The sequence below is a fragment of the Spermophilus citellus genome, assembly GCF_964194105.1.
Source record: "Spermophilus citellus genome assembly, chromosome: 2".
Classification (NCBI taxonomy): Eukaryota; Metazoa; Chordata; class Mammalia; order Rodentia; family Sciuridae; genus Spermophilus; species Spermophilus citellus.
Genome location: NC_138183.1, coordinates 234,426,311 through 234,451,770, shown reverse-complemented (window position 1 = coordinate 234,451,770; position 25,460 = coordinate 234,426,311).

Here is a 25,460-nt window from a genome sequence, read left to right as displayed (position 1 = left end):
TTTCTAGAAATGGGAGAGAGTACAGCCATAAAACTGCCTTTCTGCTGCTTATGGACTAGACAGAAGATAATCTCCAGGGAGGCAGACATGTTTTGAAAACAGAAGTGAAACATAATGTTTCTTTCCAAGAGGAAGAAATTAATGTCAGTCACCAATTATGTTTGAAGAAAGAAATGTGGAGAGAACCATATGTGTTTAACAGCATGATGTTCATAAGGGAAGAGACCTGAGGCCCACCAACTCATTTCCTGTCCCTTGGCCCTTTCATCCTGGGCATGACTGGAATGAGGTCATGAAATGTTCCCCAAGACTGTTCCAGGTTTGGAGGCATTAGATGCCTAACTGTCACTTTATAAAGTGCTAAAGTGTTCAAAACTTCTTTGGCAAACAATGTCTGAATTACCATTTCTTTTAAAAAGAGGAATTTGGATTTAGTAGAGAGAAGAAATATTAGAAAGAAAATGAGTTAGAAATGACTCACTTCTACAAGGGGGTAATCATTGAAGAGCAGTTTGATGTTTCATTTGGGTTAGGGGAAGCTCTGAATCTGTTGTATGACTTGATCCAAATTGGATTTGAGGGAAAAATTCATTTCCTTTTTTTTTGTATTTTAATAGCATGTACATGTAAGAGATGTTTATTTACAGGGCATATATATTTGTTCTTTGATTTGGTTCTTTATTTTTATTTTAAATGGTAATTCAAGTGTTACTATCACAATATACAGTTGTTTTCTGTGAATAATGGTATTAAATTTCCACAGGGTTGGTGTCCTGGTCCATTTTCTGTTTCTATAACAGGAATCCTCAGATGGAATGATTTAGAAACAACAGAAGTTTATTTGATTCATGGCTCTGAAGCCTGAGGAGTCCAAGAACATAGCTCTGGCATATGGAGAGAGCCCTCATACTGCATCATGGCAGAAGGTATCCAACAGCAAGATCAAGCTGGGTGTCTCTTCCTCTTCTTATGAAGTCACTAATCTGGATCATCAGAAGGGTCTCACTCTAGGATTCATCTAACTCTAATTAGCTCTCAAAGTCACCATTTGGAAACACCATCAACACATGAATTTGAGTATGAAGTTTCCAAACTAAAACTTTTGTGAGACATACTGAAACTATAGCAGTTGGTCATTCATATTGATACTGTGTCAGCCAGGCTTCAAAACTGGAAGCCGAATTTTGAAATTTCTGGGAAGAGAAGTGGGGTTCTAAGGCATGTCTGTGCCTTAGCTGGCCTCCAGGAAAAGATAAGTTGCCTAAAATAACTTTACAAGAAACTATCTATTGTGTGGAATCCCTGGAGTGTATGCAGCAGTATCTCTTCAATGAGGCCTTCAGTGAGTTTTCCAAAAACAAACCCAATTCCTCATCTGTGTCAAGGGCTGTAATTTTCTACACCTTTTAGTCAATCTCAGATAATTTCAAATTACAGTTGCAGTCTTTGAAATCATTCTCTCAGTTGAACTATCTTCTGTTCAAATATTGTACTATTGCTCCACTCAACACATCAACAAACATCATCAGTCATGGAAATTATAGGTATGAAAAGCCTCTTAGATTCTGCCTTGTTCCTTTTTTTCTTTTAGAGTGAAGATGTCTCTCATCATCTATAGTTAAGTGCAAGCTTCAAGGTGGCAATATTCTCCTTGGATCAAGTACACTCATTTCCTAGAAAATTTGTCGGAAACCTGCTCCATGTTAACTGAATTTCCCTAAACAGAGAAGTTTATTTAAAAACTTCTGCATAATATATCACCATTCTTGGAAATCCACAATGTGTATGAACAAGTTAGATTTTCTGGGAAGTGCTTGAATAAAAAACTAGTTTTTTTCTTTTTTTTAATATTTATTTTTTAGTTTTTTCTTTAGGTGGACACAATATCTTTATTTTATTTTTATGTGGTGCTGACAATCGAACCCAGTGCCTCATGCATGCTAGGCGAGCATGCTACCACTTGAGCCACATCCCCAGCCCCTGACCTAGGATTCTTGAACTGACTTGACTTCTAAACACTTTTAGTAGAATACTGTTGAGTACATCTTCTCTCAACATGCATAAGTTGGTTTGAGATTTGCTTCTGGGGATGAGGATGTATGCCAGCCCATAATGTCTGTTACCCATGGTTAACCACTACGCTTGGGTTGGCTGTTCCGATAGCCTGGGTAGACATTCTGTTCTTTCTGCAATGCTTTAGGTGTAACCTTCTATTCCACTGAGAATGACTTTCTGAGACAGAGAGAACATTTTCTTTGAAAAAAAAAAAATCAGAGTAGTTTCCTCTCTCTCTCTCTTTTGTTTTTACTAGATCCCAAACAGTTATCTCCAGTTTTGGGAAACTTGGAACTTTGATTCTAAATTTTGTTTGCATGCTGGTTAGGGATGTGGGATGTGAAAGTAGTGGTATCATGCTCTATAAAGTCCACTTTCTCAAAGAACAGTAAAATCTCAGGGCAGGGTGATCCAGTGAGGACCACCCAGTGGTCTGGTCATAGTGGAGCTGGATGTCCATTAGCATGTGAGCACCAGAGAAACTCTTTAAAATAGGTTTGGATATATTCTTATGAATATGCAGCTTGACTTAACAGTAGGTCAAATGCATTTATAAAGCACTCCGTGAATTCATATCATGCAGGACTCTTTTATGTTCATGTCTGTCTTCATGGGTATTCCTGGGCAACACCCACCACTGTCTGTCTTGGTAATCCACTCCTGGTTTACCCTGGTTTTGTTCTCGACACCCTTCCTCAGGCCTCATGATCATTCCAGGGTTATTTCTCTAATTTCATGAAGAATCTAGAGTTAGCATTAGTCTAAGAGCCTCCACTTCAGATTTAAAGTACTCCCTGAAAATAATCTTTGTTTGCACAGATGAATCTCATGCTACTTCTTCCTGGTTGTAGGTGCTGCTTCCTCTTCCAGAAGGAAGAGGTTGGCCCCCACTTCATGCTCCTCAAAATGCTTCTCAGAGAAACGGGTTGACACCTGTGCCAGTAAAACCACTATTGAAGTTAAACAAACTAGTTTGGGTCTCTTGGAGGAAGTAGTTTTCACTGTCAGGTGTTAGGAAGAATGGCTTTTCTGCAGGAAGGAGCTTAGATGGCATAAGGAAGATAAATAGCCCTGAATGAAAGGGTGAATAAAACTCTCGACAGTTTGAAATTCCTTTGGAGGAACCTGGGAGTTAAGCATTTTCTTTCTTCTCCTTTTATCTCTTGTCTGTCTCATATTTCAGTTTTATAGCCCCTCTTTGGCTGCCCATGGTGCTGAATTATGATGAGCCCCCAGACTTAGTTTAACCTTAGCTATTTCCTGACCCACACTTTCTTTAAGGTAGAAAATGACTCAGATTACTTCTTTCTCTGCAGTCATGACGATTATTAAATCTTTTGCAATAGTCACATCTAATTTCTTGTTATGCTTCCCTCTCACACAATGTGCAATGTGTCTGGCTGGGAGAGAACAGGCACCATCTTCAGACAAAATTACATCAAAGGCTGGAGCTGAGACCCAACAAGTGTACTTATTTAATTAAGAAAGTATGCTGGGATGGTTCAGAGCACTCCTGGTTGTCCTTCTCCTCTGCAGAGATCACTCTCTGTTGGACCTGGTTTCCAATTCTGGCTCTATAGTGTACTAACTATGTTGTCTAAAAGAAATTACTCACACTTACTTTCTCTTTCTTTTGAGAGAATACCAATTCCCATATTACTATTTTATTTTCTTTTGGCAATGAGGATTGAACCCAGGGGTGCTTTACCAATAACATCCCCAGTACTTTATATTTAAAAATTTTGAGATATGGTTTTGCTAAGTTGCAATTCTCCTGCCTCAGACTCCTGAGTCACTGAGATTGCAGGGTTATTCTGAGGATAATGTGTGCTTATAGAAGAGCCATGCAGGCATGGCAGTGTATGCCTGTATTCCCAGTTATTCAGGCTGAGGCAGGAGGATCACAAGTTCAAGGGCAGGGCAACTTAGTGAAGCCTTATGCAAAAATAAAATTTAAAAAGGGTAGGGCTGTATGTAGATCACTGGTAGAGTGCTTGCTAGCATGTTGAGGCCCTTCATTCAGTCCCTAGTACTACAAAAATGAAAAAAATAAAAATGGCTATGCTCAGTTGGTACTAGTTTACTGAATTAATACTAGTTTCCTTTCCCTCTTTGAAAACCAATGGAGGCCATCTTAATCCCCCAGAGAGAGATTGGAAACAGTTGGTGATAGACTTCGGCATCTCGATTTTTTAAAAAAATTGTATTTGTTTTTCTGACATCATTTCAAAGGACAGAAGCTCTAAGATTTGGGCTTTCGAAAGAAATACTAGCAGAGGAAAACATTTTGTTTGAACAAAAGCCCTAGACTGTCTAGGTTAAGAGACCAAGTATTGAGTCATTTAAACAACAAACTAAATGACATTCATGTCATTTTAACAATGTGAGTCTATTTGAGACTGAAATGGTATTTCTGGTTGTTGGTGCCAGGGTTGTTGAAGATGGAGGTAAGAAACAGCCTTTCCAGTGACTGAGAGTTGAGATGGGGCTTGAACCTTGAACTGGGCCTGGTTATGACATTTAGATCCAATTTCTGTCTCTATCAAATAATCTAGTTTCTGGATGAGCTCAAGTTGGTAATAGGAATGCTGAGTGAGGCAAACAAGTCAAAGGCTGAGTTTCACAGACTTGGACAGAGGTGTGTGTGTGTGTGTGTGTGTGTGTGTGTGTGTGTGTCTGTGTGTCTGTATCTGTGTGTTGGGGGTGATGTGAGAAGATGCTGTGTCCTGCCTCTGACACTCAGAGGTGTACAGTGCGGCCAGGAGCCATAGGTTCAGGGCTCCGGCATTGGAATAGACATAACCGTCTTCAAATCCCAGATCTATCATTAATTTTGACAGACACACTTAGAAGAAAATCCAACATAGGTTAGATTTAAGGATAAACATATTTATTATCTCACACGTCAAGAAGCACTGGGCTGCAAGCTGAGTGTGTCAGGGCTCTGGGTTCATCTCTCTTGTGATCCTCTTGGCTCTGTCCACCTCAGGTGTTGGCTTAATATTGAAGTTGGTAGAAAGATGGCGTCAGCAGTTCTAGGTACCACATCCAGCATAAAATCTCCCTCCAGAGGAAGAAGAAGAACTAGTTTCTTTTTTGTGCCTTTTCTGTGAGAGTGATCACAATTTTTTTTTTCCAAAGAAAAACTTCCCCTCACTTTGTGTTGACCAGAATAAACTCATATGCCCATTTCTAAGCAAATCATGACAAGGGAACAAGAACACTGTGACTTTTTTTTTTTTTTTTACTGAAAAACACATACTCTGGAATGTGGGGAAAAGGATCACACTTAATATTTTGAGCAGGGTGGATACTTGAACAAAACCAATGCTCTGTTAAGATAAAAGGATAGCCCATCCACAGTATATACTGAAACTTGCTACTTCTTTAATAAAAATATTTTCATTAATGCATTATAATTATACAAGATATTGGGGTTCATTTTTATATAATCACTCATGCATGACATACATTTTGCTCCACTTCAGTACTTGCTCTCCCCTCCTCTCTCTCCGTTTACCTTCCTCTACACCACTGGTCTTCTTTCTACTTATTTTTAGCTCTTTTGAGCTTCAAATTTTCCCATCTGTAGAATGTGAAATCTTATTTAGAAAGGACTGAATGAAATAATAAAGGCAAACCACTCCACACAAACTATCACACAGTAAGCATTTAATAAAATAAAATATCTGGCGATTATCATGCCACATTTATTGACTGTAAGAATGATTCAAAGCTCTTCCTTCTGTGGCTGTGTTTCTGAGAAGCTTTTTGAACTTGTCTTGACTTGCAAAGAAACCAGAATAATCTTGAGATTCCAGGTAAGTATTTTAATGGTTCTGTCAGGGTAAGGAGGAGTCTTAAGTCCAGATAATAATGTTATCAAGGAGGAAATTTGGTCTAATTCTTTTAGAGGCAGTCTCCATTAAGAAGTGAGAAAAGGGCTGTGAATGACAAACCCAAAGCCAACATCATATTTACAGGGGAAAACCTGAAAGCATTTCCTTTAATATCTGGGATAAGACAAGAATGTCCAGTTTTACCACTTCTATTCAAAATGGTACTAGATATTCTAGTCAGAGCAATTAGGCAAGAGAAGGAAATAAAGAGATAAAAGTAGGAAGAGAATAAATCAAATCGTCATTGAATGCAGATGAATGTTTCTATATTTAGGTGACCCACCAAAAGACTGCTAGAGCTAATAAATAGGTTCAGCAGAGTAGCTGGTTACAAAAATCAATAGACAGAAATCAGTAGTTTTCCTATAGACCAATAATGAATCTGCTGAGAAAGAAATTAGGAAAGCTAATCGCAATAGCCTTAAAAAAATTCACAATAACCTCAAAATAAAAACAAAAACAGAAACCAACCAACCTAGGAATAAATCTAACCAAGGAGGTGAAAGACCTCTATAATGAAACTACAGAACATTGAAGAAAGAAATTGAAGAAGACCATAGATCATGGAAAAACCTTCCATGTTCATGGATAGGCAGAATTAATATTGTTAAAATGGCCCTACTACCAAAATTTATATACAGATTCAATTCAATACCCATCAAAACACCCAATGACATTCTTAACAGAATTAGAAAAAACAGTCCTAAAATTCATTTGGAAAAATAAAAGACCCAGAATAGTCTAATTCTAAGCCAAAACAGCAATACTGGAAGCATCACAATACAATTTCAAATTACACTACAGAGTTATAGTAACAAAAACTGCATGACACTGGCATAAAAACAGACACATAGTTCACTGTACAGAACAGAAGACATAGAGACAATTCACACATTCACCCATCTGATTCTTGTCAAGGATACAAAAAAAAATACATTGAAGAAAAAACAGCCTTTAAAACAAATGGGGCTGAGAAAACTGGTTATCCATATGTAGAAGGATGGGACTAGACTCTTATCTTTCACCCTGCACAAAAGTCAACTGAAATGGATCAAAAATTTAAGAATTAGATCAGATCCTATGCAACTCTTAGAAAAAAATGTAAACAGTCTAACATAGGCACAGGCAATGATTTCCTCAGTCGAGCCCCTAAAGCTCAGTAAATAACACCAAGAATTAATAAATGGGACAGCATCAAGTTAAAAATCTTCTGCACAACAAAGGAAACAAGAATGTGAAGAGAGAACCTACAGAATGGGAGAAAAATCTTTCTTAGCTAGTCTTCTAACAGAATTAATATTCAGAATATGTAAAATCTCAAAAAAAAAAAACTTAGCATAACCTCTCCAATGCCCCAATGAATAAATGGGAAAATGAATTAAATAGATACTTCTCTTTCTTTCTTTTTCTTTTCTTTTCTTTTTGGCACCAGGGATTGAATTTAGGGGCACTTGACCACTAAGCCACATCCCCAGCTGTATTTTATATTTTATTTAGAGACAGGGTTTCACTGAGTTGCTTAGCAACTTGAGTTACTGAGGCTGGTTTTGAACATGGGCCAATAGATACTTTTCAAAAGAAGAAACACAAATGGCCAACAAATATATGATAAATGTCCAACATTAGCAGATAAGGAAATGAAAATTAAAAACTCCTGTCAGAATGAAAGCCATCGAGAATACAATAAAAATGCTGAAGAGGATGGGAAGAAAAAGAAACACTTTTATGCTATTGGTGGGATTGTAAATTGGTACAATCACTATGGAAATCAGTATGGAGGTTACTCAAAAGATTAGGCATGGAGCCACCATGTGACCCAGCTATACCACTCTTTGGTATTTATTCTAAAGAACTAGTCATCATACTATATACTATACATGCACAGTGATACGTGCATATCCATGATTATAGCCTCACAATTTGTAATAGCCAAACTATGGAACCAGCCCAGGTGTCCATCAACAGATGAGTGGGTAAAGAAAATGTGGTATATATACGCAACAGAGTTTTCTTCAGTCATAAAGAAAAATGAAATTATGGCATTTGCAGGAAAATGGATGGAACTCGAGAACGTCATATTAAGTGAAATAAGCCAAACTTGGAAAATCAAGGGTGTATGTTTTCTCTCATATGTGGAAGCCAGAGAGGAGAAAGCAAAAGGAGAGTGGGTGGGGGAATCTCATGACGATCAAAGGGAGCCAGGCACAGAGGAAAGGGACCAGGAGGAGACAATCACACTGCACCACTCCTTGGGGTGCCTTCTCACAAGTCAATGTGCATGGAGTTCCCCCTGCTGTGCAGCTAGTGCAGCTCTGTTGGATGGCCCTAGATGCCAGTGAATTCTAGAACAGAAACAAACTTTGCACAGATGGTAGCACTGAGGTCGGACTCTTGGTTTATTCTTATCAACCTAGCTCTCTTGTGCTTAATTAAATTCCATCATGAAGTGGGCAGAATGTAGATTCTTCCCTGCTTCATAAAAGGCAGAATGACTTACTTGTTACCATTTAATCCAGAGCAATTTTTATCATCACATAATGGAGCCTATGATGTTTTAGAATGAACTCCCTCTTGGAAGACTTGGAGATTCTTATAATCCTGAAGTTAATTCTTATTCTTTTCTTCAATAAGTAGGGCAAATAATTGCTTAACAGTTTGGCAGAATGTAGCATAGTGAGGTTTCTGAGACCAAAAATTCTAGCATAAGACTGCCTGCTTCAAATAGAAGTTACTTTACTATGTGCAACTTCTGCTGTCGACATATCACTTTCTTCCAAAAGTAAAATGGGGATAATTACACAGCTGCCTTCAGGGGGTGTTTGGAAGAATAATTGAGTTAGTAGTTAAAAAGATCTTAGAATAGGGTCTGGGCAAAAGGAATCACCCAGTAAGAGTTAGTTGTGATCATCATTAATACACCTTCCTCTTTTGGGATTCTGGTACTTTTGGATATTTGATCCAATTTCTATTTTAATACCAGAATGGCTTCTTATATTCAACTGCATGCTTTTTTTTTTCTAGTGATAATTTCATGTCTGTTTTCTCCTTCCTCCTTGCAGTAACCTGTCAGCTAGGTAAAACAGAAATAATTATCTGCACCTCTATCATAGTAATTAGTTAACTCTACAGCACTTGTCTGCCACCTCTACCAGATGGAAAAGTCCCATGAGTGCGGTGTGCAAGTCAGGAACAGAATTAGCTGAGGGTAATAAATATCTAAGTAACAGGAGCTTAAATCATCATGATGTGTGTATTATGTGGTGAAAAGTTCCGAGGTAACAGTCAGTGGCTCAACGATAGTATTAAAGACCTGTGGTTTTTCCATCACCATGAGTGGCTTGATGATCTCTTTGTGTTGTAACCTCGTGGTTACAAGACAGCTGCCACAGTTCTAGGCACTGTGGCCCTAGCAACCTGCTGCAAGGAAGGGTCTCCCACGTGTGGGAAAAGGATCTCCTTTTATTACTGAAAAAAAAATTTGTTCCCAAATTCTATTAGGTGTTTCCTTATGCCTTATCACCCAGAATTGAGCCACATAGTTATATCTAGTTGCAAGGGAGGCTGGAAAAGAGAATGTATGGCAAAGGGGACAGGAATGGACATGACTGACTCAGAACAATCCAGAGTTGTCTCTTAGAGCTGGGCATTAATGTCTGAAAAAAACAGGAACATAAGTTTACGGAAGATATTAGGGATATGGTCTCTCTCTCATGATTTGTGTGTGTGTGTGTGTGTGTGTGTGTGTGTGTAAATAAATCTAGAAAAATCACGAAGGCAGAAGACACCATGTCTACAGATAGAAATGGAAACTAATACTTACTACAGGCAGGGATTGTGCCTGACTCACTTAAAAAATATCTGAGCCTGACACAAAGAATCTACAAATATTAGAGTAAATGAAACTCTTTGAAAGATGAATGGAGGCTCAGAAGGCAGAAAATATGTGGATTTTTCTAAGACCACATGGCTAGTTAGGAAAGTGTATAGAACTGAAGCTCACCTGCGCTAACTTTTGGCTTAGAGTTCATCCTATTAGGAAAGCCATGTTCTGTTTTTTTTTCCTTATTTCTTATGTGAAAGTTTATGCAACACATTTTCTTTTTATTTTTTATGGGAGAGGGTTTCGATGGAATGGTCTATTTACACAAGATAGGTGTTTCTCTTTGGATTCAGTTAAGGGACCACACATTTAATGTTTTCTCCTGTAAACCTTACCTCTTTGAATGATGTAAACCATGACCCTCTTTGAGTGATGTACCATTGTGGGGTAGGATAACTGGCATGACATAGACTACAATTCAAAGCCACACTGACCTGGCTTGTTTCACCTATGTACTAGGTTTATTAAATAGGAAGTACATATACCTTGGAACTTCATGAAGAAATACTGAGACCCACTACATGTCAGGCCCAGTGCTAATGATTTAAAATTTAATTCAGATATTATTTTCATTTTTCAGGTAAGAAAACTGAGGTTTATAGAAGTTGCCACTTGCTTGGGGTCATAGAACAATAAAGTGGTTGTGCTGGGATTCAAATTTGGCAAAGTCAGACTTCAAAACATGTACTTTCCAGCCAGGTTTGGTGGTACATTCCTGTAATCCCAGCAGCTTGGGAGACTGAGGCAGGAGGATCATGAGTTCAAAGCCAACCTCAGCAACTTAGCAAGGTCCTAAGCAACTCATTGAGACCTTGTCTACAAAAAGAATACAATAGGACTGGGGATGTGGCTCAGTGGTTGAGTGCCCCTGAGTTCAATGCCTGGTGCCCCACCTAACAAACAAACAAACAAACAAAAACATGCTTTTCATGTTACATCACACTCCTATCCTGTATTCCTCAGTACAATGATCAGACTTTAATGTGTTCTAAGAAATCCTGAAGGATACAGAATGTAATGTTTTGCTTCTAGGTCATTTGGGAATTAGCATTTTAATATTTTGCATGATAAAGGGTTTTATGTGATTTATAGACTGGAAAGTTTTATGTTAACAACTCTTCCTTATCATTATCCTTATGTCAAAATTCAGGTTGACTTTCTTGGAACTTCAATGTAAGCCTTTAAAAATCTTTGTATGGTATTTTGAATTTTTCCATATTAACATAAAGAAGTAAAACATACATTATGAGTTGTTTAAAGATTCCAGCAGCTATTGTACATAATAATGTGCACTGAAGTTAATTCTGAAGCGTATCTATAGCTCATTTTATTTTATGCCACTGTACCTTGTTTATAGTATAGTGTATTTATGGGTTAGAATAACTTTAAATATTCTGGTCCTATGTAGCTGTTTATTCCTTTCCTGATAAAATTTTAAAGTGACATTTAATGTTTTAAGAAACATTATACTTGAGGTGCAAAGCTGTTTTATTATTTTTGTTACAAGTTAACTTTTCTCATAATCATTAATATCATACTGACTAGTAGTTTGAGCAAAATGTGAAGTTAAATTTAAAAACTTTATAGGTTTTTATCTAACACCATAATAGCAATATCAAGGGACTACTGAGTATCTAACATATAATAATTAGTTTGTTATGATTACAGTGGGATACCTCTCCATATATTGTAGCATTTCTCTTAGGAGCTAACTCTCCATAGGTCTCTTCTGAGTTGGAAAGTTTTTATGAAGAAGATATTAATTGCCTTTGTCCTGGTCTATCTTTTCAAAGATGCTTATATTGTACTGTGAAGAACCTGGGAAGACATCTCCCTCTGGACCCAGGGGCATATGTGCTTATAGCCCTGGGAGACAGAGACAGTGTCCGGAACAACCAATAATACACTGTGACTTCCCACTACAAAGACTTAAGTTCAATAAGCTCAGTGTTACTCTTCTGTGATACAGTTCTCTTTATTGCCCTTGGGAATTGTGTTTGAGGAACTGGTACAGTTTGTGTGTGTGTGTGCGCGCACGCACGCTGTGAATTGAATCCGGGGTGCTTTACCACTAAACTATATCCCCAGACCTTTTCATTTTATTTTATTTTTGTTTTGAGACAGGGTGTCACTAAGTCACTTAGGATCTTGCTTAGTGGCTGAGGCTGGCTTCAAACTTGTGATCTTCCTGCCTTTGAAGTCATTAGGATTACAGGCTGCAACACCACACTCAGCGAAACTGGTATAAATATTGATGCTGGCTACTGCTATTAACATGAATGATAAAGTCCTTTGTTGCTGACCCAGAACTTCATGTCCCCCATCAGCAAATGAAAAATGGTAGCAGTCTGCCTTGCTTACTTAACATAGGGAGGCATCTCAGACACTTTATAGCTTTTTACAAACCCTAAACTAAACTCTTTTGGATTGCCTACCTATATGAGCAATTTTAAGATAAGCTGTTATTTTTTTAAGAGGATTTAAACTTCAGAAAATTTCAGAGGCTAATATGGCAAGGAGCCACCAACAAATGATACATTTTTTATCATAGTTACTTAAGGTTTTAAAAATAAAATAATACAGACATTAGAAATAAAGTCAAATTCTACTCAGTTGTTAGAGCTCTTCTACTCTTCTTTCCTTCCCTTCCTTGAGGCAATCACTACCTTGATTTTGGTGTCAAAATCACCATCAGAATTTGTTTCACAGCACATGGTTTTCCAACAATCTTTGCTCTCTCAACATTACTTTTAGATGTATTCTTTTTGATAAATAACGATCCATTACTTATCATCCATTTGTTAATTTTTCATTGTTCTGTTGCGTGAATGTAGCACATTTTACTCATCTAAACATTACTGATTTGACAGGCTGTTTCCAGTAACTTGATATGACTAGCAATCCTGTGATGGACATCTTTGTGCCTTGGCTCAGTGTGGACAAGTTTTTCCAGAATGGCTAATAGAATGTGGCGGGATTGAAAGTGTGCCAGTCAGAGCCCAAGGAAGCGAGGCAAGCTCTATTTTTATTCTTTGGAGGAAGCCAGCTCCTATGTAAAAGATCCAACTACTCGGAGACTGCCATGCTGTGAGGAAGTACAAGCTAGCCATGTGGAGAGGCCGTGTGGGTGTGGGGAGAGAGGGAGAGCCAGGGAGAGAACCCCCTGCTGTTCCAGTCTCACTTGCTGAAGTGCCAGACACTTGAGTGAAGAAGCCATCTTGGACATCCCAGCCACAGCAAATGTCACTGGAGCAAGACAAGCTGTCCCTGCTGGGTCCTGCCAAAACTGTAGAATCAAAAGCAAAGGAATGATGATTGTTTTGAGCCACTAAGCTTAGATAATTGAAACACTCATTTTCTTGTATTTCTTTTTCATTTTGTATTAGTTACAATTATTTTGGTATTAGTATTTATAGTATAAATACCAAATACTATTGTTTTACTGAGGAATTTCAAGTCATCAAGATATAAACTCAAATGATTTTACTTCATCCCATCAACTGTTATGGATTGTACTATATTGAAAACTCTTTTCCCTTGGGGATAGGATCTTAGCATATGGACTATTTTCTGGCCACATTCTTCTTTCTTAGAATGGAGTTGCTACATTTTCTGAGATGCACACTTGTATATTTTAAAACCTAAATCTCTTATTTGACTAAAAAATCCTCTAGATCTCTTTTCTAAATAGGTGAGACTTGCATTTCTAGGAGTGTGGAGTGATAGCAGGTGCGTGAGACATTGTCTCATTTCACATACCACAGAATGTTGGGGCCAGAGGGAATGAGGGAGGCAGATTCTGCCCTGCTCCACTGCTCCAAGGTGTTGAAGCTTAGTTCTTGTCTTTGGTTAACTCTGAATGGTGTTTAGGGTTGATTTTTATTGGCTCCCTGGGGCAGATAATGGCTCCGACAGGTTCAGCTGATGATGCCTTGTCTCAAGTAGCTTCTGAAGGCATTGGGTGTGCCTTCCATTGACCCTCAGTTGGCAGCTTCACTGAGCATTTCTTGGGTATGCATGCTTCTTCGCCTCATGATCTAACCATCACTGGTAGGACTGTAGCCCGAAGTCCTCTTAGATACCTGAATTCAAGGTGGAGTGGGAGAATCTTGAACTTCTCTTTTCTTTACTGTCCCCATGATAACTGTCACTTCTGGTCCTTTCTTCCCCCCTCCCCAACAACGCAAAGCGGGTCGTTTGCAAGCAAAAGGCAGCCTATTAGAGGTTTAGGGGGAATGGTGACACCATTTCTGTTGATACTGCACCTGTCAGCAAGCTCTGAAGGGAATGATGAGCCCAAGCAGCTGGGAGTTTCTCATCTTGAAGGTGCAGTTTTTGGACCTGTTTTTTTCTTGGCCAGACTGTGGCTTTCCTAAAAGCATCTTATCTTATAATGAATTCTTTTTCTTAAAAGCATCGTAACTTATAGTGAATTCTTTTTTTTTAAAAGAATCCTATCTTATAATGAATTGTTTGTCTGTTATATTTGTTGTTAAGATCTATTAGCAATCTGTTGATGGGCTTTGATTGTGTTTGTTGTGGGCTTGGTTTTTCAGAAGTTTTAGTTTTGATGTAATCAAGTTTATGTTACCCAAGATCACATTCTTCCCTACTTTAAAATCATAAAGACATTCTCCTAGATTTTTTCCCCTAAGAGCTAAAAAATTATGCTTTCTGAAATTTGAGTCTTTCACATATTCTGGAACTTATAAAAATTTACATATGATCTGATAAAAGGTATACAGTTTATTTTTTATAGAAAGCCAAAGAATGAATCGTCTATCCTTTCCCTAGGAATCAGAAATACCAGTTGTGCCTTATATAAAGTTTCCATATGGGCACAGCTCTATTTATGGCATCTTTATTCTGTTATATCAAGATATATAAAGTCATAGAAATTAAGACATAGTTTTGCTATATTGTTTCTCTTTGAAGCAAAACGATATTACTGAATTACTATGGATTTATAAATATTACTATCTATTAAGGCAAGCCCCCTTCCTCCCTTCTTTCCCAAGAATTATCTTGTTTTTCTTGGTCCTTTACTCGTGTATATGAATTTTAGAATTGGCCTATCAGTTCTGTGAAAAATTATGTTGGAATTTTGATTAGCAATGCCTTGAATTCATAGATGAATTTGGCTTTGAACTAACTTTTTAATGTTAGGAAATGAAAAAGGGAGTGTAAATGCATGAGTGTTTCCATTTAGTGTGAAACTTATATGTCTTTTTTACTTTGCAATATTTTTATGTAAAGTTATCTGTTGTTATGGCCATTGTCGTATTAGTTTCTCTCAATAAATATTTGGGGGAATTGATGAATGGGCCCTGAAGATATTTGTACCAGACATTCTGGAACTTAGAATGTGCTTTGGGAACTCAACTCCATTAGACAGAAACTTTCCATTACAAAAATATTCACTTTTAATGTGAGACTGTAATCGCCCCCCAAAAAAACCCCACTTAATTTGTAATTATTAGAGCTGTGATAAGCCATTGTTTTGCATTTTGTGTGGTTCTTTCTTGGAAAGCATTGAATTATTTCCACTTTTTTTTTTGTTATTCTTGTTTAGAGTGATAAAATGAGTTATGCTTCCAGATTCAAAATGCTTGGATTTGTATTCACTTACAAAAAATTCACTCTCAAGAAAATCAAAAGCAAATATATATTTTTAAAAAAAATCTATTTTGTTCTTTGTTGATATTCTGCACTTGAAAACAAATTTGTTCATGTATATTCTAAACCTTTTTGGAAATGTCACCTATTTTGGTTTCCGTGTCATTTATTCATCTTTTTGTTTATCAAACATACTGGACCTTATATTAGGTTTTTGTGTCACAGAGAAGAACGATTAAATTTACAATATGCACAATTAAATTGATTTCCCAGATTTTTCTCTTGAGGAATTCTGCTTTGTTCTTTTGTATATTCTTTTTGTTGTGGAGGGGTGTCTTAAGTTGTATTTTTCCTACTAGTTGAAATCCTTTTCATCTTTTTTACATATGTCACTCATGGCCTCTTCTCTGAGGTCACTTTCTTTACATTTTCAACCATTATCAATCCCCTGTTCCCATGCATTCCCTGAACACTTGATCCGTGGATCTTGTATCAGGGCTGTCTGAATTCCTGGAGCCGCCATTATAAAGCACCACACAATGAGTGGTTCAGGACAACAGAAACTTATTCTCATGGTTCTGGAGACCAGCAGCCACAGTTAGGGTGTTGGCAGGGCCATGCTCCCTCTGAAGGTGCCAGGGAAGGACAGGTTCCAGCTGTCTCTCCTGGCTCCTCGTAGTCCTTGGCTTGTGGCGTGCGGTGGAGCCCCAACCTTTACTTGACATATCTTTCATAAGGACAAGACTCCCCTGGATTAGGGGCTCACTATGTTATAGTACAGCTTTATCATAATTAATTACGTCTGCACTGCCCTACTTCCAAATAAGGTCACATTCTGAAGTACTGTGAGTTGGAATTTCAACATATGAATTTTGGGGTGACACAGTTCAACCCATAATGCACCTATCAAAATACTTTAGACATCTTATATCTATTATTACTCTGCTTACATATCACTATCCCATAATCCCTATCATTATTTTCTTCAGGGAACATCTTTTTAATCATGAAGAAATATCTGAGTGCCTAGCACATTGCCTGGTACAGCAAAAAGCAAAATGTTAATTGAAGGGCTGTTGTGCTGGAGACTTTGATATCCCATGCTCTGGGATTTTCATACTCCTTTTATTTTAGTGACATCTCATATCCACTCCAAATTTGAGATATTTGATTGTCCCCAAATAAAAATGTCTTTTATTATTTTGACAGGTGGATAATAGGGCTTTGATTTAAATCAGTGGGAATGGGCAAAAGAGAAACAAAACTAGGATGTCTTTGTTGATCACATCATTGGGCAATCTGACCAAGGAAATCAGTCTTTAAAAATTCCTCAAGGTGTTCTCATTTAATTTAGAGACTGAAGAGAACATATTTAACTGCAATAGCTTCCGTATTCTGTTACCTGCTTTAATTTGAATTTAGAAGTGATGGAACACAGGAGGTCATTTAGATACATGAGTACACATTCTAATTTTGCAAATTCCTGTTGAGGTCTGCAGCTTGAACATAAGGTCAGTGTAACCTTTAGATATGGGATCGTAGCATGCATTCGTCTTTCCTTTATGGTTCCCCATCACTGGAATGCTTTCTTCCTATGTTTGGGGATGCTTCCCTGCCTACCCCCACTTTGAGTCTTGTTAGCAGACTGAGCTGCTTTCTGCTGCCAAAGCTGAAAGTGCCCAGTCCTCACTTTCCCAGCCTCCCTTGCAGTTTAGGACTCTCGAGAATCTCTGGCTGCAGCATGGCAGGAAGTTCAGATGCAGCAGTGATAACAGTGATAGGCAGTGTTTGGTGCTAGCTATGCTTGTGTTCAATGCTGTATTTGCTGGCAGCACCAAGGTGTCTTCCACTGACAATTGTGTGGCATATTCTCTGTGTTGCTCTTGGCTGCCTCACTTCAGCAGGGCTGCCATATTGTAAAGCATAACACACATGACTGGCCTTGACCCTGTTTTTCTGTTGTCTTGGAGAGCCTGAGGTACCATTATTCTTTAAATAAATTCCTTTCCCTCCCTTAATCAGATACTAACTGCCCCTTCAACTCTTAACTAAGAATCTTGACAAACAGATATGTTCAGTGTTGAAACAGATCCATTTATGATGAATTTTAGAGTGTGAACCAAAATAAATTACTCAGAAATACGTATGTCATGAAGACTTCTCATACTTCAGCTTCTATGCAGGCTTTGATTTTTATTGGTTCTGTGATTTTCTAAGTCCCATTTACATTCAATAAATATTTCTTAAGGGCTTCTGATATTGGTTTCTTATAACTGCTGCAGTCACAGATTACCATAAGGTTGGTAGCTTAAAGCCATTACAAATGTTTTCTCTTACAGTTCTGGAGGTCAGAAATTCAGAATCTGTTTAGCTGGGCCAACACCACGGTGTTGGTGGGGCTGGCACCCTTGAAGGCTCTGGGCCCAGTCCTCACCTTGTGCAGGGTACGGAAGCTGCCTCCAAGCCTTGGTCATGACTCCTCCCTTTCATCCCTCCAGCTCCTGTTATTCTTGTCACGTTGCCTTTTCTGTTGTCAAATTTCCCTCTACCTCCTTCTCATTGGACATTTGTGATTGCATTTAAGGCCCCAAATAATCCAGGATAATCATCCCCATCTCAAGATCCTCAACGTAATCACATATTAAAAGTTCGTTTTGTCATATACAGTATCATTCAAGGGTTCCAAGGATTAGGAACTGAATTTTCTTGGGCATCACTATGCAGACTGCCATACTCTGACATGTGCTGTGCATTGGAAATTCAAAGGGAAGGAGTAAATATATATCCTCTGTCATTATAGAGCTAACGGGATACACACTTTTGAACAAAAATTACACAATTATATACAGACACGTGCATAGTCTAGTGGAATAAATACATTTAAATTACACTGCAAGTTCAGTTATGTCAGTTACTCAAAGGAACACATAAGATTGTTACCAGCACAAGGCAGGGTCCCCAGGAGGTCCTGGTTCCAGATTCTTGGTGTCCCAAACAAAGAATTGAGTGAGATGCGAGAGGTGGGCAGGCATAGCAAAGGATTACCGAGAGCAAAAGTCCCCCCTCTGGGAGAGGAGAGGGGGCTGAGTTGTAAAGTAGCTCAAGGCCCTGTCTACACTGTGGAGCTTACTTTCACTGGGCTATGCTAGCTCCCCCAATTCTCCCCCTGGGGGACCTGGGGTTGACCAGCCCCTCGACTGACAGTTGAATTTGACATAGTTTCTTTTCATTCATCAGTTTCTTTTCCCCCTGAAAAATGCTCAGAGGGGAGCAAACCATGATGCTAATGATGTGTAGCTAGCAACAAGTTAATTTAGGTCACTCCCTTGGGCTGCTGCCTCTACCTAAGATCAGGTACTTTCCCTTCAGGGTCTTGAATTCCCATGGCCATTGTCAGGCTTTCTCCCTTTAGCCACAGATGGCCAGTTTCCCTGCACAGGAAGGATGTCAGGAATGGTTTTAGGTGCAGCTGAGGGTCCTAGGGGGTGATGGCCTCTCTTCTGCCTTTCTATCCCTTCCCCATACCCCTGTCTCCTACCTGACAAAATGGCCTGAGTCAATGACAGACTGAACTGGCAGGAGGTCACAGAAAATTTTACTGAAAAAAAAAATGGTAATAAAAATACATTGTACAGGGGCTGGGGTTGTAGCTCAGTGGTAGAGCACTGGCCTTGCATGCCCGAGGCACTGGGTTCGATCCTCAGCACCACATAAAAATAAATAAATAAAGATATTGTGTCCATCTACAACTAAATTTAAAAGTACATTGTACAGGCACTGTGCTCGGTGAGCGATATGTATTCATTCATTCAATTCTCAAAACTATTGTAAGAAGTAGGTACTTTCACTGTCTTGAGATGAAAAAATGGAAGTGTGCAGATTCTGTAAGCAACCTGCTCAATGGTCTATGGCTTCTAATTGGCAAAGGATAAAATACTGAAAATAGTCCTTGATTGGAGAGGGTTTTGATGATTTTATAGGCTTACATTATTGTGTTAAGTGCATCCCGATTTTCACTGGAGAAATTTCTTCTCCTTCATTGTACCCAAATTCTCGGCTCTCTCCTAGCCAGGAGTGGGCCTGTGCTCTAACCCAGGACTGACTGTCTTTGGGTGAACAAGCAAAACAAAGAAAGCCAAAATGGTTGAACAAATAGAGGATAGTCCACCTTCTGGAAGAGTCTGCCCATCACATCTTGTGATCTCAGTCCCTTGCCTTCTGTTCTTGCCAATTATTTTGTTAGGAAATTGTAGTTTTAGTTCTTGATTATGTGAGCTACTTCCTATCTTTCTGATAAATTCATTTTTCTGATTATGTTTCTGTTGCTTACAACCAGAACACCCTAAAACAAGGAGGCATTAGTTGGCTAGGAATAAGAGGAGGCAAGCAATTCCGAGGCAAAGGGAAAATTATGGGTCTCAGGTGATGTGCAGTTTATATTTTGAGTGGCTTCCAGAAAGCCATGTGGCTGGAGTTAAAGAGGGAGGGGAAAGGTAACAGAGGATGATATTCAAAAGACTGGCAGAGGCCAGACACACATACATCTACCCTGTGAGGATCTGGGTCTTTACCTTAAGATCAATATTTTGTTATCATTGTTATTTTTTTAAAAAGTAAGACATTTGAAATGAATGCATTTCATAACAGGACTCCGGGGGGGGGGTACAAGCAGAAAACAACTTTATTTCATAACACTTTCTGTTAAGCTTGTTGTATTTTGGGTCATCTTTTCAGACATCCTAGGTGAGATCTGGGCTAGGTAGCATTATTCTTCTGGTCCCTATGATGTATGAGTGGATTGTCTCTTTTCTTTTGGGTTATGAAATATCTAGTTTAGTATATTATCAAAACTCTACCTATTAGGCCATATTCTCTCTTGGGTCTGGGGTGTAGCTCACTAGTAGAGTGCTTGCCAGGCATACTGGAGGCCTTGGTTTTGATCCATAGCCACAGTGCGCGCGTGAGCGCACAGACACACACACACACACACACACACACACACACACACACAACTTGTCTCCTTCTCTTAGCTCAAGCCTGAGGCAGTCTTTGAACTTCCACTGGGGAGGGAAAGAGTACAGTCATTTTCTTCTCATTGCTTTTCTTTTCTTCCTTGTCCACTGAATGCACCATATTCCAGGGTGGGAAGCTGGGGGGAGGGGTGAATCTATCTCTTTCTTGGAAGTTTTCTACACTTTCCTTATTGCCAACAGTGCCTCTCTGAATGGGCATTGATGATGATACCCTTGCCACCAGCCCTAACTTCTATCTGTTCATGTTTACCCTCCTTCTTCTGGGCTCAGCTTCTATCTTAAGTGGTCATTTTGGATGAAACCCATTTTTGTGTGTCTGTGTGTATGTGTGATACTGGGGATTTAACCCAGGGACACTTGACCACTGAGTCACATCCCCAGCCCTTTTTAATTAATTAATTAATTAATTAATTTTTGGGACAGGATCTTGCTAAGTTGCTTATGAACTCTCTAAGTTGCTGAGGTTGGCTTTGAATTTGCAATCTTCCTGCCTCAGCTTCCTGAGCCACTGGGATTACAGGTGTGTGCTGCCATACCTGGCGGGATGCAACTGTTTTCAGGAAGTTCAGGGCTAGACGAGGCAGCAGACAGTTTGCAGGTGGAGGCAGGCTTCCCAAAGTCTCAACAAATTTCAAGAGTGCAGCCATTTCCCAAACAGCCTCAACTCTTCATTCCGCCATTAAGTTAGCTATAAACTCTTGCTTGTAGATTTTTTTTTTTTTTTTTTTTTTTAGGCAGCAGTTTTTTGTTCTTCTGAATTCTACTGGTTAATGACCAAATTTCCCAAATAGTTTTCCTAAAGTCTCTGGACATGGAAATGTCCCAGAACCCACCAAACATTTCCTAATTGATCTTCAAATGGCTGATCAATCCTGTTGAGCTTGATTAATTTTGGATTATTGTCTTCACAAACCTATCACTTTGCTTTACAGTGTAGATGTAACTGGTATCTATTATTTTTAACTCTAGGGCTTTAGTCAAAACTGACACAATAATAAAAGTGTCATTTTAATATTCTTTTGCAAAGCAATATGATCAGATGTCCACTATTTTGCATAATCTTAATGAATACATTTTCAATCACATTACTTCCTCAGCCCTCATATAAAATGAAATACTTAACATTCCTATATTAGAAATCAGAGTATTTTATGAATTTGAGTTCCTTTGCCTTAGACAGTTTTAAACTGGTCAAACAATTCCTTCTTCAATATTCTATAGGAAGCATGGAGCTCTTTATCTTCTTTTGGTTAAAACAAAACAAAAACAAAAACAAAAACCTAAACCAGCTGTCAAATGCTTGAATGTGGACCAAACATTTAAATATTCAGTGGAAATTTGAATGTATTGTATAAAGCACTCAGTGAAGTGGAAGGCCCTCTGACCACTTTCAAAATAATCCAAGCAAACAGCAATTAGGGGTATATTCTACTTCTTTCCATTTGTTCACAGTTCACCAGGACATAATGTGATCTCCCATGCACATTGGGAAGGAAATGGACAGCACTTAGATTGTTCCTTATTTTGATATGTGACTGTCAGGGTTGTGAATAATGTGCCTGCAAAAGAAAATTGCTTCCCAGTGTACCTGAAGATGGAATTTTAAAAAATGTTTCTCCCTCCTTCCTTTTCTCTTTCCATTTACTCAGCATTACGTGACTCTGCTGTTAAGTACCTGCATAGAGGAAGGAATTTTTAGGGTGGCCCCAGAGGGATGCGTCTGACCAAGAGAAAGTGGGCAACGTAGTAAAGAAGTGTTTCTGACATTTGTTTAGTATATATTTATTAAGTACCTATTGGGCACAAAGATCATAAAACATGGTGACTGTCTGCTAGAGGCTTTTAATCTGGTTGTGGGGATAGGATATACATGCACAATAAGTTAAATGTAAGGTTTGTGATATTGAAAGCAGAGCCATTTCATACTGTGAGCCTGCAACCTGTAAAGCTACAAACAAGAAAGCGGTAGAGGCTACAGAGAGACAGGTCTGGGCCAAATGTAAGTTTCTAGCAGAGCCAGGATGGCTTGGACTGCCTACTACAGGGATGAATTTCTTGTGTGCAGTGTTAAAGCCAATCTGTATGAGCACTTAATCAGTTGTGTTTGTAGAGGCCAGCATCATACCCAATGAGTGGTTACCCTTAGATGACTTTACAATACAGCAGTGCCCCTCATTTGCAGGGGATGCATTCCAAGACCCAAGTGGATGCCTGACAATACCCATAAAATTGAACCCTATATATAATTTTCCCTAAATATACATACCTGTAATAAGGTTTATTTTATAAATTAGGTAGAGTAATTGATTAACAACAATAGTTAAAAATAAGATGAACAATTCTAAGAATATGCTGTAATAAAAATTATGTGCTTATGGTCTCTCTCTCTCTCTTAGAATATTCTATTCATAATTCTGCTTATGATGATGTGAAATGATGCAACGCTTATGTAATGAGATGAAGTGAGGTGAATGACACAGACATTGTGACAAAGAAGTAGGTTAATCGATAAGTGTCACTTAAACATAAGATCTACAATATTAAAACAGTCCCCCCACTGAGATGGTTACTAAGTAACTAATGAGAAGGTAGCCTATACAGTATGGATACACTTGACAAAGGGATGATTTACGTTCTCAGTAGAATGGAGTAGGATAGAGCAAGATTTCATCACACTACTTGAAATAGGTGTCCAGTTTAAAACTTATGAATAGCTTATTTCTGGAATTTTCAATTTAACATTTCCAGACCATGGTTGAGCATGGGTAACAAGCTGTAGCAAGTAACAGCATGGAAAAATGGAAGCTACTTATTTATATGACTTTGCAGTTCCTTGATTCTGTGAGTCTTGAGGACAGTGAGCATGCATGGGTTCTCAGAGTATGGCCAGAAAAGGATCTAATAAGGGGGTGTATAGAGAAAGAGAGAGGAAGAGTCACAAAGAAATAGAGTGTGTATGCATGAGAGAGATATATTGACTAAGCATGAGGAATTGACTGACATGATTGTGGAGAGTGAGGAGTCCCACTATCTGCCCTGGGCAAGCTGAAGATAGTGATGTAATTTCAGTTTGAGGACCAGAGGAGCCTATGATGTCACTCCTAGTCCAAGGGTATTCTGATGTCCCAGCTCAAGCAGTCAGGCAGGAAGCAAAAGGGTGAATCTTCTTCCTCTCCCTTTTTGTTGTACTCATGGCCTCAGTGGATTGAATGACATCCACCCACACTAGGGAGGGCAATCTATTTTGACTGAATCCACTAATTCAAAGACTAATCTCATTTAGAAGTACCCTCGAAGACACATTCAGAGGTAATGTTTAATCCATGTACACCATGTCATAGTCAAGTGGACACATGAAATAATCATCAAAATTACATGAGAGTTTAAAGAACAATATCTTAAGGAGTGGTTCTTCACTGACTAATAATTTGGAAAAGTTGGCTCGTAAAATCAAGCTTGAGAAATGGGCTGTGGATTTTGTCCAGTTTACCCCAACAAAGTTTGCTGAGCATCTACTGGGTTGTAGGTATCAGACACGATGAGGATAGAGGTGAAAATACATCCTGAAATGTTTCCTGATAAAGATTTGCACTTAGTTTTCCCCAAGTTTTATGATCACTTTAATAGTAGCTACATTTACTGAGCACCTTCTAAATGCTAAATATAATGTCCATCTGTTTCCGGTTCTAACGAGAGTCTTTCAAGGTAGCTAATTTATTATCTCTGTTTTTCAAGGAGGAGTCTGAAGCCCAGAAAAAAACAGGTGTACTGCCCAACTATTAGTAGGTAGCTAATTGGGAATTCAAACAGTAGCTAAGTTAACCTAATAGGTAACATGTTCTAGGTGCTTCACCAGATGCGGGATACAGAGTACCTTATGGAGTTTTCCAACCACTGGAGAAGAGGGTACTATTATTATCTTCATTTTATAGTCAAGAAAGCAGAAGCATGGAAATTTCAACAAATTTCCCAGAGTCGCACAGTCAGGTGGTGTAGAACCAGGGTTCAGGCCGGTCTGCTTTGTTCTAAAGCTGATACACATATATTTTTGTGTATCAGGGATTGAACACAGGGACACTCAGCCACTGAGCCACATCCCCAGCCCTATTTTGTGTTTTATTTAGAGACAGGGTCTCACTGAGTTGCTTAGTGCCTTGCTTTTGCTGAGGCTGGCTTTGAACATGCAATCCTCCTGCCTCAGCTTCCTGAGCCTCTGGGATTCTCGGTGTGTGCCACCTCACTCAGCACCAAAGCTGATATATTTTTTAACCACTACAGCACCCTTCCTCTCCCTTGTGTTGTGTAGTTCATAGCTTCACTCCAGCTCTGATTTCCATATTTGACGAGTTTCTCCTGAACCTCTTTCTTCCTTTATCAAAAAGTCGAGTGCACAACAAAATCATTTTGAGCACCTTCTTGAAAGGCAAGGAGTGAGCTGGGCCGGGGGTGGGGGGAGGTGGGAGGAGAGATTCCCATTAGAATTCTGAGTTTCAACATACACCATGGCACCAGGGAGGTAAAAATGCCATGCTAATTAGGCAATTACTGAACCTCATGATTAAAACATGAGATTGCCTTTCGAAGAGAATCCCTGGAATAAATGATATTCTTCACTATGTCTTGGAGCCTGGTTGGTGTGGCTTTTAAAATTTTCCTCTTCTTCCACTAGAGAGGTGAAGGGAAAGCAGAGACTTCTCATCCATTGTAAATTTGATTTAGGATTGTAATTCATCATATCCCCCCTTCTTTTCAATCCTGGATCATTGAAGAAATATCTTCAATATTCAGGGATTGTAACTGCAGATGTTTTGCTTGGATGGACAGAATGCCTTTCTTCTGCTCCCCTGACACACCTGTAGAAGCTGGATGTTGGGATCTACCTTTGGAAAGGCTGAGTCTGCAGCCAGCTGAACAGAGAACGTAATCAGGTTAGTTACAGGGAGCTCGGCAGAAGAGGGCAATGCTGGCCTCCTTTCA